The sequence below is a fragment of the Branchiostoma lanceolatum genome, chromosome 14 (assembly GCF_035083965.1).
Source record: "Branchiostoma lanceolatum isolate klBraLanc5 chromosome 14, klBraLanc5.hap2, whole genome shotgun sequence".
NCBI lineage: Eukaryota > Metazoa > Chordata > Leptocardii > Amphioxiformes > Branchiostomatidae > Branchiostoma > Branchiostoma lanceolatum.
The window spans coordinates 18,466,909-18,480,899 of record NC_089735.1 but is presented as its reverse complement, the minus strand read 5'-3'; positions in this window follow the sequence as shown (position 1 = coordinate 18,480,899).

Here is a 13,991-nt window from a genome sequence, read left to right as displayed (position 1 = left end):
AACTTGGGCTCATTCGAAAGGTCTTTTGGCAAGGAGTTTGAAACTGAAAACGGATTTCAAATATCTTGCTTTGTTCTCGAGTTATGAGACTTTAAAAGTTAACCCTAACCCTAACCCTAGGTGTTAATCCTGACCCTAACCCTAACTATTCTTCAAACGGGCTAAACTTGGGCTCATTTGAAAGGTCTTTTGGCCAGGAGTTTGAAACTGAAAACGGATTTCAAATATCTTGCTTTGTTCTCGAGTTATGAGACTTTAAAAGTTAACCCTAACCCTAACCCTAGGTGTTAATCCTGACCCTAACCCTAACTATTCTTCAAACGGGCTAAACTTGGGCTCATTTGAAAGGTCTTTTGGCCAGGAATTTGAAACTGAAAACGGATTTCGAATATCGTGCTTTGTTATCGAGTTATGAGACTTTAAAAGTTAACCATAACCCTAACCCTAGGTGTTAATCCTGACCCTAACCCTAACAATCCTTCAAACGGGCCAAACTTGGGCTCATTCGAAAGGTCTTTTGGCCAGGAGTTTGAAACTGAAAACGGATTTCAAATATCGTGCTTTGTAATCGAGTTATGAGACTTTAAAAGTTAACCCAAACCCTATCCCTAGGTGTTAATCCTAACCCTAACCCTAACCATCCTTCAAACGGGCCAAACTTGGGCTCATTTGAAAGGTCTTTTGGCCAGGAGTTTGAAACTGAAAACGGATTTCGAATATCGTGCTTTGTTATCGAGTTATGAGACTTTAAAAGTTAACCATAACCCTAACCCTAGGTGTTAATCCTGACCCTAACCCTAACCATCCTTCAAACGGGCCAAACTTGGGCTCATTTGAAAGGTCTTTTGGCCAGGAGTTTGAAACTGAAAACGTATTTCAAATATCGTGCTTTGTTATCGAGTTATGAGACTTAAAAAGTTAACCCTAACCCTAACCCTAGGTGTTAATCCTAACCCTAACCCTAACCCTAACCATTCTTCAAACCGGCCAAACTTGGGCTCATTCAAAAGGTCTTTTGGCCATGGGTTTGAAACTGAAAACGGATTTCAAATATCGTGCATTCTTATCGAGTTATGAAACTTTAAAAGTTAACCCTAATCCTAACCCTAGGTGCTAGGGTTAGGGTTAGAGCACAAGTTTCTTCAAACGGGCCAAACTTGGGCTCATTTGAAAGGTCTTTTGGCCAGGAGTTTGAAACTGAAAACGGATTTCAAATTTCGTGCTTTGTTATCGAGTTATGAGACTTTAAAAGTTAACCCTAACCCTAACCCTAGGTGCTAGGGTTAGGGTTAGAGCACAAGTTTCTTCAAACGGGCCAAACTTGGGCTCATTCGAAAGGTCTTTTGGCCAGGAGTTTGAAACTGAAAACGGATTTTAAAAATATCGTGCTTTGTTCTCGAGTTATGAGACTTTAAAAGTTAACCCTAACCCTAACCCTAGGTGTTAGGGTTAGGGTTAGGGTTAGGGTAAGAGCACAAGTTTCTTTAAACGGGACAAACTTGGGCTCATTCAAAAGATCTTTTGGCCAGGAGCTTGAAACTAAAAAAGGATTTCAAATATCGTGCTTTGTTTTCGAGTTATGAGACTGTTAAAGTTAACCCTAACCCTAATCCTAGGTGTTAGGGTTAGGATTAGGGTTAGAGCACAAGTTTCTTCAAACGTGCCAAACGTGGGCTCATTCAAAAGGTCTTTTGGCCAGGAGTTTGAAACTGAAAAAGGATTTCATATATCGTGCTTTGTTATCGAGTTATTAGACTTTAAAAGTTAACTCTAACCCTAACCCAAGGTGTAAATCCTAACCTAACCCTAACCCTAACCATTCTTCAACATGGCCAAACTTGGGCTCATTCAAAAGGTATTTTTGCCAGGAGTTTTAAACTGAAAATGGATTTTAAATATTTTGCTTTCTTATCGAGTTGTGAGACTTTAAAAGTTAACCCTAACCCTAACCCTAGGTGTTAATCCTAACCTAACCCTAACCCTAACCATTCTTCAACATGGCCAAACTTGGGCTCATTCAAAAGGTCTTTTGACCAGGAGTTTGAAACTGAAAACGAATTTCAAATATAGGGCTTTCTTATCGAGTTATGAGACTTTAAAAGTTAACCATAACCCTAACCCTTAGTGTTAGGGTTAGGGTTTGGGTAAGAGCACAAGTTTCTTTAAACGGACAAAGTTGGGCTCATTCAAAAGATCTTTTGGCCAGGAGCTTGAAACTAAAAACGGATTTCAAATATCGTGCTTTGTTTTCGAGTTATGAGACTGTTAACGTTAACCCTAACCCTAACCCTAGGTGTTAGGGTTAGGATTAGGGTTAGAGCACAAGTTTCTTTAAACGGGCCAAACTTGGGCTCATTTAAAAGATCTTTTGGTCAGGAATTTGAAACTGAAGTAGTTTGCCGACAGTGCCACTCTGAAATAGTGCAATATGGAATGGTAGTATGGGGCTATGAAAAATGGGTAAGACTTCATGCAAGTGAGGGAAAAAGTGTGTGACTATCGCCCAAAAATGTACGACTATACCCGAAAACTGTGGTACTATCTCCCGAAAAGTGTGGGTACTACACGCATGTGATCTATTCAATCTTCACTGATCCTCAACCCCCCCTTCTGGGACATAGCTACACGCCTCCGTTTCAGGACGGAGCTATACGCCACAGTTTCATGACAGAGCTATACGCCACAGTTTCAGGCCAGAGCCTTACGATACAGTTTCAGGATAGAGCTATACGATACAGTATCAGGACAGAGTTATACACCATAGTTACAAGACAGAGCTATACGATACAGTTTCAGCACATAGTTTTACAGACATAATTGTAGGACGGATACAAGATTTACCTCCAGGGCTGGTTGCGATTTCTCAGCGTTTTGCAAAATAGTGCAACGCATTAGCCATTACGCCCTCTTAGCAGGACTAGCAGTATCATGGGTAATTACAGTCACCGTGTCTCCCATTCAGGAAATCTGTAATTCTACACCATTTCTGTCAATAACAAACATTTCCCATGACCGTAATGTAGATAGCTGCCGTCAAAGGAAACGACGCTAAGGTCATCCTTTTTCCGTCTATCGGTAAACATTCCTGCCTGGATAGCGAAAGAGAGCAGAGTCAGAGAAGTTAAAAATGTTACTAGAAACAACACGGGCAAGAGAAGCAAAGAAAGAAGACTGAAAGACGGCACGATACCTTAAAACAACAGCAAGCTTCATCGACGAAAAGAGTTTCGGGTAAAAATGCGGACACACATCAAGAAAAGAACGATGCTATATGCCACAAGGTCGGAGCAGGGTCTTAATAATGTAAGTAAAAATTTCATTTTCATACGTTTTGACTGCACAGCAATTCTAATTTCAAGAAATACTTTGTTAGCTGTTCTAGCAACAACTAATGAGACAAAACATTGTCTTAACAAAAGATCTAGGGAAACCTATAGCAAACATCCTAATGATTCCACGCATCACGTGGTGCCATCATGTTTCCAATTATAAAGTGCTCCATTAAGTAAAGACGGTGAACATTGAAGCTACTATCGCGACCAGCAGACTCAGGAGGTTTGGACATGTCTTTAAGATAACCGGGGAGCATCTACCGAGGTGTCTATTAGATCAGGCACCAAACGTTGGGAAACGTTCAAGCGGTAGACCAAGGAAAACTAGGTATGCTCGAGGATGCCAAGCTGTGCATGGTACATAAATAAAGGTACAAGAGATGAGAACGCTAGTACGCACCACACCATTGATGCAGGCAACTCAGACCAAGGTACAGGTACGTAGTACACAGCAAACATCACGCATAGAAAAAATACCATACGTTTACAAAGTAAATGGAAATTTGTCATTACCAAGATTCTGCAAAGAAGGCCTTAGCCCCAAAATTGCCAGGAAAAACATATTTTTGCCAAAGCACAAAGAAGATACGTACCAATCAACAAGGCCCTTCCGACATGATGTGATTATCAGGCGCAGTTGCCTTGAACTGACAAAAGTACAGTTTCATTCCAAACATCAAAACGCTCTCCGGTATAGGTGCAAGACACAGGAAATAAGTTAATCAAAGCCTTTAGACCAAGTCATAAGCTATATAAGACAACTAGAATTTTACTTATAAAAGTGAACTAAATCCCTAACGTGAGACCGAATTTGGAATGCTGACCTCAAAACCTTCCCAGAAAGTGCCAATGTGTAGAAATATGTACTGTCACGAGGATTCAACCCTGACTGAAATTTGAATCATCAAAGTCTAACCCAAACCCTACCACTGCCTGACCCAAACCAAAAGCAAAAGCAAAACCAAAACCAAAACCAAAACCTAAAACTCGACGCTACAATAACCCTAACCTACCTTTAAAGAACAAAAGAATTACTACGCGCGTAATCAGTCCCAATACCAGTGATGCGGCAAGGTATCCTTCCGCCCACCCCACACAATCTTAAAATGACGATTTCCTGTACCCCTAACCCTAACCCCTAACCCCTAACCCCTAACCCCTAACCCCTAACCCCTAACCATAACCTCAGACTTGCAGGGAACTACCGCGGTATCAGCCTAAGCTTCATTGTTGCCAAGACATTTAACAGACTGATCCTCAACGTGCAACAGAATAAGACCAGCGCTGGATATGCTACAGGGGGACACATTAGCTCCATATCTGTTTGTGATTGTTGTTGACTATGCACTGAGGATGGCTATTGATGGTAGAGAGGAGGAGCTCTGTCTGCAGTTTGAGAGGAGGAGGAGCAGAAGAGTTGGCCCTAAGACAGTGACTGATTTGGATTTCGCTGATGACATTGCGTTAATATCAGAGGCAATTCATCAAGCTCAGGAACTGCTTGGGTGCGTGGAGAGCTCAGTGGGTAAGGTTACCCTATAGTAGTCCCTGTGCCGGGCTTTCTTGACCCTATTTAACCCTATCCAGACTGGGGGGGGGGGGCTAAAAGTGCCCGCGCCAACTTTGACATCGTATAACTGCCGAACGACATACGCTAGGACTACCAAACTTGGCGTCTTTTCCTAAAATTTAGTTGGCAACAATATTAAGATAAAAGCATAAGTTTATCATTTTTTGTGTTGCCATGGCAATGGGTTTCTGAAAGGCATTTTTTGCAAAAATCACAGATTTTTGTAAAACAATGATATTTCTTAGGTTTTCTTGTTCAACCACACTAGTTTTCCTACATGTATAGCATCATATGTAATTAGATGTAACTTTCATAATTTAACATTTATAATTTATGCTAATTTGATGACGTAATCGGTCAAAATCCAAGATGGCGGACCAGTACACTATCTGAGGTATCAACAGGGTTTTTGGCCTTCAAAATCGTCACTACGTGGCATTTTCTTTACCAGAAACATTCAGATTAACGTTTCTAGTCTATCTTTAGTGTCTTTTGGGGTCATAAGTGGAAAAGAAGCATTTTTGAAAATTTCAAAATGGCCGATCCAAGATGGCGGATTCCAGGGGGTCGCTACCAACACGTGACGTCATTTAATGACGTCATTTTGACGTCAACGTAGTAACCATTTACGTAATATTTCTTGGTATACCTTAAAATCAACAATACATACTATTTTGTTTAATACCTTTAGATATTACGGGAATTCCCTATTTAGCCAATAAAATCACATCAATGACGTCATAATTACGTCATATGACGTCATAACGTCAACAAAATTCTAGGAATCATAAAGCTTTACATGAACATCACTCCCTACAAATTTGGGAATGATACATCATACTGTTCAGAAGTTATGAGGGGGGGGGGCGAATGAGCCAACCCCCCCCAGCCCCCCCCCCCCCCCCCCCCAGTCCCAGATATCCCAAAAAAAGCCCAGCCTGGATAGGGTTAAAGGAGGGGTACTGCTTTAACTTTGCTATTTCTTTTATACTTTGCCCACAAATAACTCTATAAAGTTATATATCAATACAAAGCTAAGAGTCTCTACTTTTCAAAAATATATTGCAAATTTTGCATGCACCTACCTGCATTGATTGATAATGGCAATTAAACAATAAAAATCCCTTTTTTCAAAAACCTTTTGTATTGAAGTATCTGAACCATATAAAAAGTACCAATATCAAAGCTGCAGCATTCCTGACACATCCTGACAACATGAGAGCTATATCTATGATGAAGAACTTCACCCAGGCATCTCAGCAGGTAGGTTTATGACCATACAATGTCCACGGTGCTGAACTGGCTTTCTAGAAAAGCTGAGCCATTTAGAATTAGTATACCTATTTCTTTACCTCTATTACAATCACTTTCCTACACATCAGCTGAAAGCTTACAACAGGTATTATCTTTGGAAATCCAAACAAAGTAATATCATTGAATACAAAGGTAATAAAGATATAAAAGGCAATAAAAAGTACATTATTCCACAAAGTTTCCATATACTGCTGCATAGCACCAACACAGAGGTCTCTACCAAGACTACAATGTTGCTGACCAGTCTTGGCAACATCAGAATGATACATGTGAAGAAGTAAAATACACAGGTATTGTAACAGGTGAGTATATAGTTGTAGACTGCCCTTGGTGCTGAACTCACTTTCTAGCAAAATCTACACTCTCATACAGAACAGTACACTTCATGCTATAGCCATAGAACCATTGACATTCTAGCTTTCTATACATGAGTGGAAAGCTTATAGTCTAAACTTTCTTGTCATATCAACATACAGTTGTTACAATCTATACTAAAGGCTATATTATAATAAAGACATAAAAAGCAATAAAAAGTACATTATTCCACTATGCTTTCATATGCCTTTGTATAGCACCAACACACAGGTTTCTACGAAGACTACAAAGTTTCTGACCAGTTTTGACAACATCAGAATAATATATCGTATTATATGTAAAGAAATACGAATTGCAAATATCATAACAGGTGAGTATATGGCTATCAAAGTCTGAGACTGGTCAGCCCCACAATAGAAATCATGCACCACTTCCCCGCCAGCGACCACGTCCACTACCTCCTCGGGCACGTCCACGCCGTCCTCGGTAAGCTCTTCCACGGCTAAAAGTAGCGTCAGCGCCGCTTTCAAGTTCATCAGCAACGTGTAAGGGTCCCTCTCCGCTTGCCCCGACATGTCTTTGAGGCAGATGTTGTGACTCCCCGTCTTCACCAGAATTGTCACTGATTTCAGCGAAATTTTCACTGGATGAAGGATATTCCACCACTGAATCGTTCGTGAAAATGTCCTCTAGAACGTCTTCGACCGTGTACCGATCCATTTTGGCGTTTAAACACCGATATTGCCGCCAGAAACACGGAAAATATCGATCCGAAGCAGACGACGCGCCATGATGGCCGCCTCATTAACATATGGCCTCATTTACATATCACGCATGCGTCTTGGGACAAATTGCGTAACAATAATTTTGACCCTTGACCCCGACGATGTGGCAACACTATGTTACTTCCGGGTTTCGGGGGTTACGCGGGAGTGCGACGCGTTCGTGCCTGAAATACCCCCAGCGCCTATATATAGGCGGTCAGCAGGACCCGCACATTATGCGTAGCGCCTATATATAGGCGGTCCGCAGGACAAGGGTTCCTACCACTTACTGCCTCAAGACAAGTGATGGTACTGCCTTGGAGGAGGTAAAATACTTTAAATCCCTGGGGTCTAGAATTGAAAGTTCAGCAAGGGACATAGCAGCAAGAAAAGCAGCAGCCTGGCAGGCTTGTAACAAGCTGAAGAAAGTTTGGAGATCAACTCTCTCACGCAAGTTGAAAGTGAGGCTCTTCCTCTCAACTGTTGAAGCAGTCCTTCTGTATGGGTGCGAGTCATGGACAGTTACCTCCAAGTTAGAAAAGCAGTTGGATGGGTGTTACACAAGGTTTCTTAGAACAGCGCTCAACATCCACTGGACACAACACATTACCAACAAAGACTTGTATGCTGGCCTACCAAAGCTGTCCGATAAGATCAGGGCAAGGAGGTTGAAGTTCGCAGGACACTGCCTCAGGAGCAAGGAAGAAGTAGCTGACCTGGTACTCTGGACTCCCAAGCACGGGAAAAGGAGGCCGGGAAGACCTGCAGCAACCTTTATAGACACATTCAAGAAGGACACCGGACTTGAAGTGGATAGTTTGCTCCAGGCGATGAAGGACCGAAAGACCTGGGCTGCCATCTCGACTCGTGACTGGAAGGTCTCGACATAAGCAAGTAAGCAAGCATGACCTTCTGTTTCATTATGCGTCCACCCCCACCGCTGACCCGTACCATAAATGGAAAAGAACTGGAGAACTTGGCAGTCGCACGCCTGCTGGGGTTATTGATGCAGGATGATCTGAAATGGGAGGCTAACGTATCACAAATGCTTTCAAAAGCAAACCGCCGTGTCTTTCTGTTAAGACGTTTAGGAACCTTCCATTTGTCATCTCTGCACTTGCTTCAGGTCTATACTTTATTCGTAAGACCTGTAGTGGAATATTGCGTCCCTGTGTGGAACGCCGGACTTATATGCATGCAGGTTACCAGGCTGGAGCGTGTTCAGAAGAGGGCGCTGTGCACAAGCCTGAAAGGAAAATACACCGCCTATGATTCAGCCCTGCAGCTAACAGGTTTTAAGTCAATGAAAGACCGTCGAGAGGACCTATGCCGGAAATTTGCCAACAAACTTAACCCTGAACTCCTCCCACCCAAAGTAGGGGAACCCCATGGCAGAAATACTAGGAACTGTAGGAAACTCGAAAACACCAAGTGTAGAACTAACCGCTACAAGACCTCCCCTATACCTTATCTAGTTCGCTCACTCAACAACGAATAATCACAGTGGGAACAGACTAGTTTCCTTCAAGTACCGTTTTAAAATCTTGTACTGGCACGGAGTTGAAGATAAAGTTGACTTAGTCTAGCGGCTCTAGCCTGCACGGTGGTCAAATTAGGCCTCAAAAGTCCCAGACTTTTTTGAATTCGAGTTATGTTCTATCACGTTCGATCAGTCATGATTGACGTAAAATCGAACAGAACGCGTATTCGATTCGGGGTCACCTGAAGTCATAAGCAATTATCCACTGAAAACCTGCGCTAGCATGGCCCTTTCTCCCTGGGTGCCTCACATAAGACCAAAAACCGTCTTCTTCACAAATAAAAACCATTTTCTGGACAATACATCTTTGCTGACATTTTGCTGTGGTTAGTCAACATGTAAAGAAGCTACTGACGCCATTGTTTTTGAAGTGAAACATTTCAAGGATTGTTTATGCCGATATTAGTTACTCCCTCCCCCTGCCCGTGCGGTATGACATGCATGCAGACACCATATTTAGATCGACACCAAAAAGCGTACAATTAACCTCATTGACGGCTTAAAAGGAAGACAACGGTTTTCCCAAGGTTTCTGTCTTAGGGATCTTTCGAAAATGCAGGCACTGTTGAAATATTGTTCTTGAAAGGTAAAAACATGCAATTTTTGGCCTTTTCCCGATATTTCTAGTTCGAAATATAAAAAATCCTAACAAAAAAAGTTGTATTAAACGGTTACGTTCTCTAAACTGCAAAAATAAAGGATTTTCAGTAAATTTTGGGGCCAATTTAAATCAGTTGTATGGTTTTGATTTTCCCGTTCCAAATACGGGATTCATCAGGCTCCAGGCTAAAGCCACCCGGATTTTTCTATAGGAATCGAAACGCTGACATTTGGGGCATACGCAACAGAAATGTTATTTCATTTGAACGAGAGGATCGTTTTGAAACTATTTATGACAATTGGACAGATTCACAGGCTCCCCGGCATCGGATCTGGGGAACCCGCGGGCGCCTCCGGTAACCTGATACCCCCTTAGTGATTTGGATTTTACCTAAGCGACTGACCGGCGTGCTGACCTGTATTACACGAAACCGTAACCGTTACGAATGTTTTATAATGTATGTCAAGAAGTCGGTGGTATTTTCCTGGCGTTTTTAAGCAAATGTGATATTGCAATTGTACAGTGTACGCAATTCAGCTTTTAGCTACATGTTATACTTTTTCTTAATAAACCATTCATTCATTAATTCCATCGAGGCCAAGGCATACAGCTACCACACACCTTACACCCAAAGTACACAGATAAAACCCATATGTAATGCTTAAACGGAAACGTTTTTGTCAGCCTATTCAGGAACGTCCATAGAACCTTCTCTATCGGACAGATATTACCGCATTCGATAGACAAATTCCTGATGCAAGAACACAAACGTTCCATCGAAAAGCATATCTGTTATTGCCTTCGCCGTAGACAGAAGGGTATATTTTAGTCGGGATTTGTGGAGTGATGGTGTTGGCGATATAACTCTTGATGCCATGAACGGATGTTGGTGATTTTTGGTAGGGACGTTTTTGTTGGGGAGACGAAGGTCAAGTTCGAAGATGGGCCTTCTGGAGGGGTTCCTTAGGTGCTGCAGTTGACATTTTGTGTTTGTCGGTTTGTTTGTCGGCATAACTCGAGAGAAATTAAATGGATCGTGATGAAACTAAGTAGGTTGTTTGGGGTCGGGGAAAAGAAGGTTAAGTTCGAAGATGGGTCTTCTGGGGGGGGGGTGCCTACGGTGCTACAGTGGGCATTTGCTATCGAAATTTTGGAGGAGGATAATTCAAGCAGGGTTTGGTGGATATTAATTGTTTTGGGCAATTAGAAACGATTAGGGATGATTAACATAATGAGATGCAAATCAGGTCCTTCTTTACATAATTAATGAGAAAAAGTTGAAATGCTTTTTTTTATGACGACCTATATACGGCGACACCTAACGGGGGGTGCCCAAACATATGACGTTTTTTTACGCGCTCGAACTCACGGCGCTCCATTGCTGGTTGCCAGAGAATGGTCATGTTTTAATGAATGAATTTTGAAACACATTCATCTAAAGAACGTACATGGACAAGAAATGTATTCATACTGTTCATGGGCCCTTCACGCTCCGCGTTACAAGCGGCAAACGCTGTGAGACGTTTACCTTCTGATTTAGTGCTACGCCAGATAGTGTGCCTAACTTATCACGCTTAACGAAGCTGGTGATGAAATTAGGGAAATGTAAATAAGGCTTGAGGTCTGCTTTATTCTAGCTTTCTTTTGACCGGAAACTTTTGACTGTGTGCACTTCTCACGTCATGTGAGAAGGGCTATATCCAGCGCATCCCAGCTCATGTTTTCACGGGAAATAGACTACTACGCACTGTGCGCGTGGCCCGACGTACGTCTTGAATGCGACCCGACTTACAAAATCATTACGAACAAATGAGACCGCTTACATCAACAATACTCCGTCTACTTATTTGGAAATATATTCGCCATCTCTGTATTCAGTGTCCTTTTCATAGACGGTACCAATCACATGTTAGAGCGTTACAAAGTTGTGCGTTGAATCGCCGTCCGCCACCATCGCGGCCCAAAAAAAATGGCGGGAAAACAACGTCGCCAGACGGCAGCGATGTTTACGTTGTTTTCTTTGGTCGGTTTTGTTCTCAACAAAGACTTAAAGACCCAATTTTTTTGTGTTTTATGAAGTTATATTTCTTATATGTGTATGATAGTTGTGTATCTGCTTGGCACAGGTCGTATATTTCGGTACCGGGTCGTCTAGCTACGCAGTGACCCTCAACTCAGCGTTGCCATCATTATTGTCAAAATACTATTCTCGACAAAACAAGAAATGAATATGTACACATATGTTTTGAATGCAAATAACAATAATGTGCATGAACTTGGTTTATTTACCTTCCTTATGAGCATAGTCAGTGGACACAAACATGGCGTAATTATGCATAATAAGATCACTAAAAAATCCGTGACATGTTAGGGCGCGTCATAAGTTAGGGCAACCCCCGTTATATACGAGGACACTGCCCACATGTTTGGGCAAGTTATAAATAACGGTAATTTGATACTTGCATTCGGAAGTTAAATGAAGATGAACATCATCATACATTAAGTATGCGATCCATAACACACCTTTCAAACACATATTTCATCCAAGTTAACACCATTCGACGAAGGTATGGGATCGCCGAACTCTATTTTCATCCTTACTATATCTGAAAAGCTAGGAGAAGTTGAATTAATGATAGGTCTAAAACACTTAAGCTGGTGTGTTACGCCGAAGGGCAGTTATAACGGCTATGTGGATACAGATACAAAATATTAAATCTTTAATGTTACAGCGTTGTTGAACACCAATAATCTTGTATGTTCTAGTCTGAAATCACAATTCACAGTTAAGCTTTAGTCAACTATGTGTGAACCCTATCTAGACTGGAGGGGGGCTAAAAGTGCCCGCGCCAACTTTGACATCGTATAACTGCCAAACGACGTATGCTAGGACTACCATACTTGGTGACTTTTCCTAAAATCTTAGTTGGCAACAATTTAATGATAATGGTTTAAGTTTATCATTTATCGTGTTGCCATTGCAACTGGTTTCTGACACGCATTTTATGCAAAATCACTAATTTTTTTGAAACAATGAAATTTCTCAGTTTTTTTGCTCAACCACAATAGTTTTCCTACATGTAAAACATCATATGTAATTAGATGATTTAACTTTCATGATTTAATATTCATAATTTGAGCTAATTTGATGACTTAATCGGTCAAAATCCAAGATGGCGGACCATATCACTATTTTAGGTTTCAACATGCTTTTTTACCGTCAAAATCGTCACTACCTGGTATTTTCTTTACCAGAAACATTCAGATTAACGTTTCTAGTCTTTTTTCATTGTGTTTTGGGGTCATAAGTGGAAAAAAAGTTGTTGTTTTTTAATTCAAAATGGCCGATCCAAGATGGTGGATCCCAAGGGATCGCTAACAACACATGACGTCATTCTATGACGTCATTTTGACGTCAACGTAGGTACGCTTGACTTAAGATGTCTTGGTATACCTTGACATCAATATGACCCACTTTTTCGTTCAATACTTAAGATATTACGGGAATTCCATATTTAGCCAAAAAAAACATAGATGACGTCATATTTACGTCAAAAGTAGAAATTATTAAAGTTCACGTGTGCATCACTCTCTAGAAATTTGGTGATCAAACGCCATACCGTTTGGAAGTTATGAGGGGGGGGGACGAATGAGATCCCCCCGTCCCAGATACCCCCAAAAGCCCAGTCTAGATAGAGTTAAGCTATCCATTATCACGTAATGATACAGAACATATTTGCTTGTCAATCGGAGGTAGATTGAACGGTTGAATAGACAATCCTGTATTTTTGCCACCCCGTCATTTCAATATCACCTACGTCGTTTCTGGTTGTACGGACTTGGGTTTCAATACGTTCCGCAACTTGCGAACTACAAGGGTGCAACAATTCATTTTCACACACTCTGCTTGTAATTATCAACAAGAATGGCCCCCTCTTTGCCAGCGTCATCTCCGTGGCTGCATCTACTGAGTGGGATATTCCTGTAAACTGTTGGACTCGTGGGGGTATCAAAGGTGCTCATTGTTGTATTATTTTGGATTGCAAGAATAACCCGAATCATGAAGCTAGTAAACGGCGTCTTGATATTCTTGAAATATGTATTCTGCAAGTAAATATGTGGCGTTCATTTATCTATGACTTGTTTAGTAGATTCAAGCCCCCTGCATACCCAACACGTTAATTGGAATCCATGTCACAACTAAAGCAAACAGTGATACCTACTCTTCTTGATTATTCAAAATGACATGTGCTTAAGCATATTTGATGTACAACCGCTTGATTTCAATTGGGTATTCTATTGACAATACTGAAGTACTAATCAGTCCCTACTGCATGGTTTCATTGTATGCTATGAATTTCAACTTAATCCGTGACGTTCAAAAGATAATAATCACATTACAAACATTTATCTGAAGACTAATGGGACCCAGTAGTGCGATTACACCCTTCACTTGATATACTGTGACTTCAATCTTTGTTGGAGGCGTCTGGAAAGATGATAATCTGGTTGTATATGTGGGCGAAAACAAATGTCTGTCAGAGTGCCGCGGTGT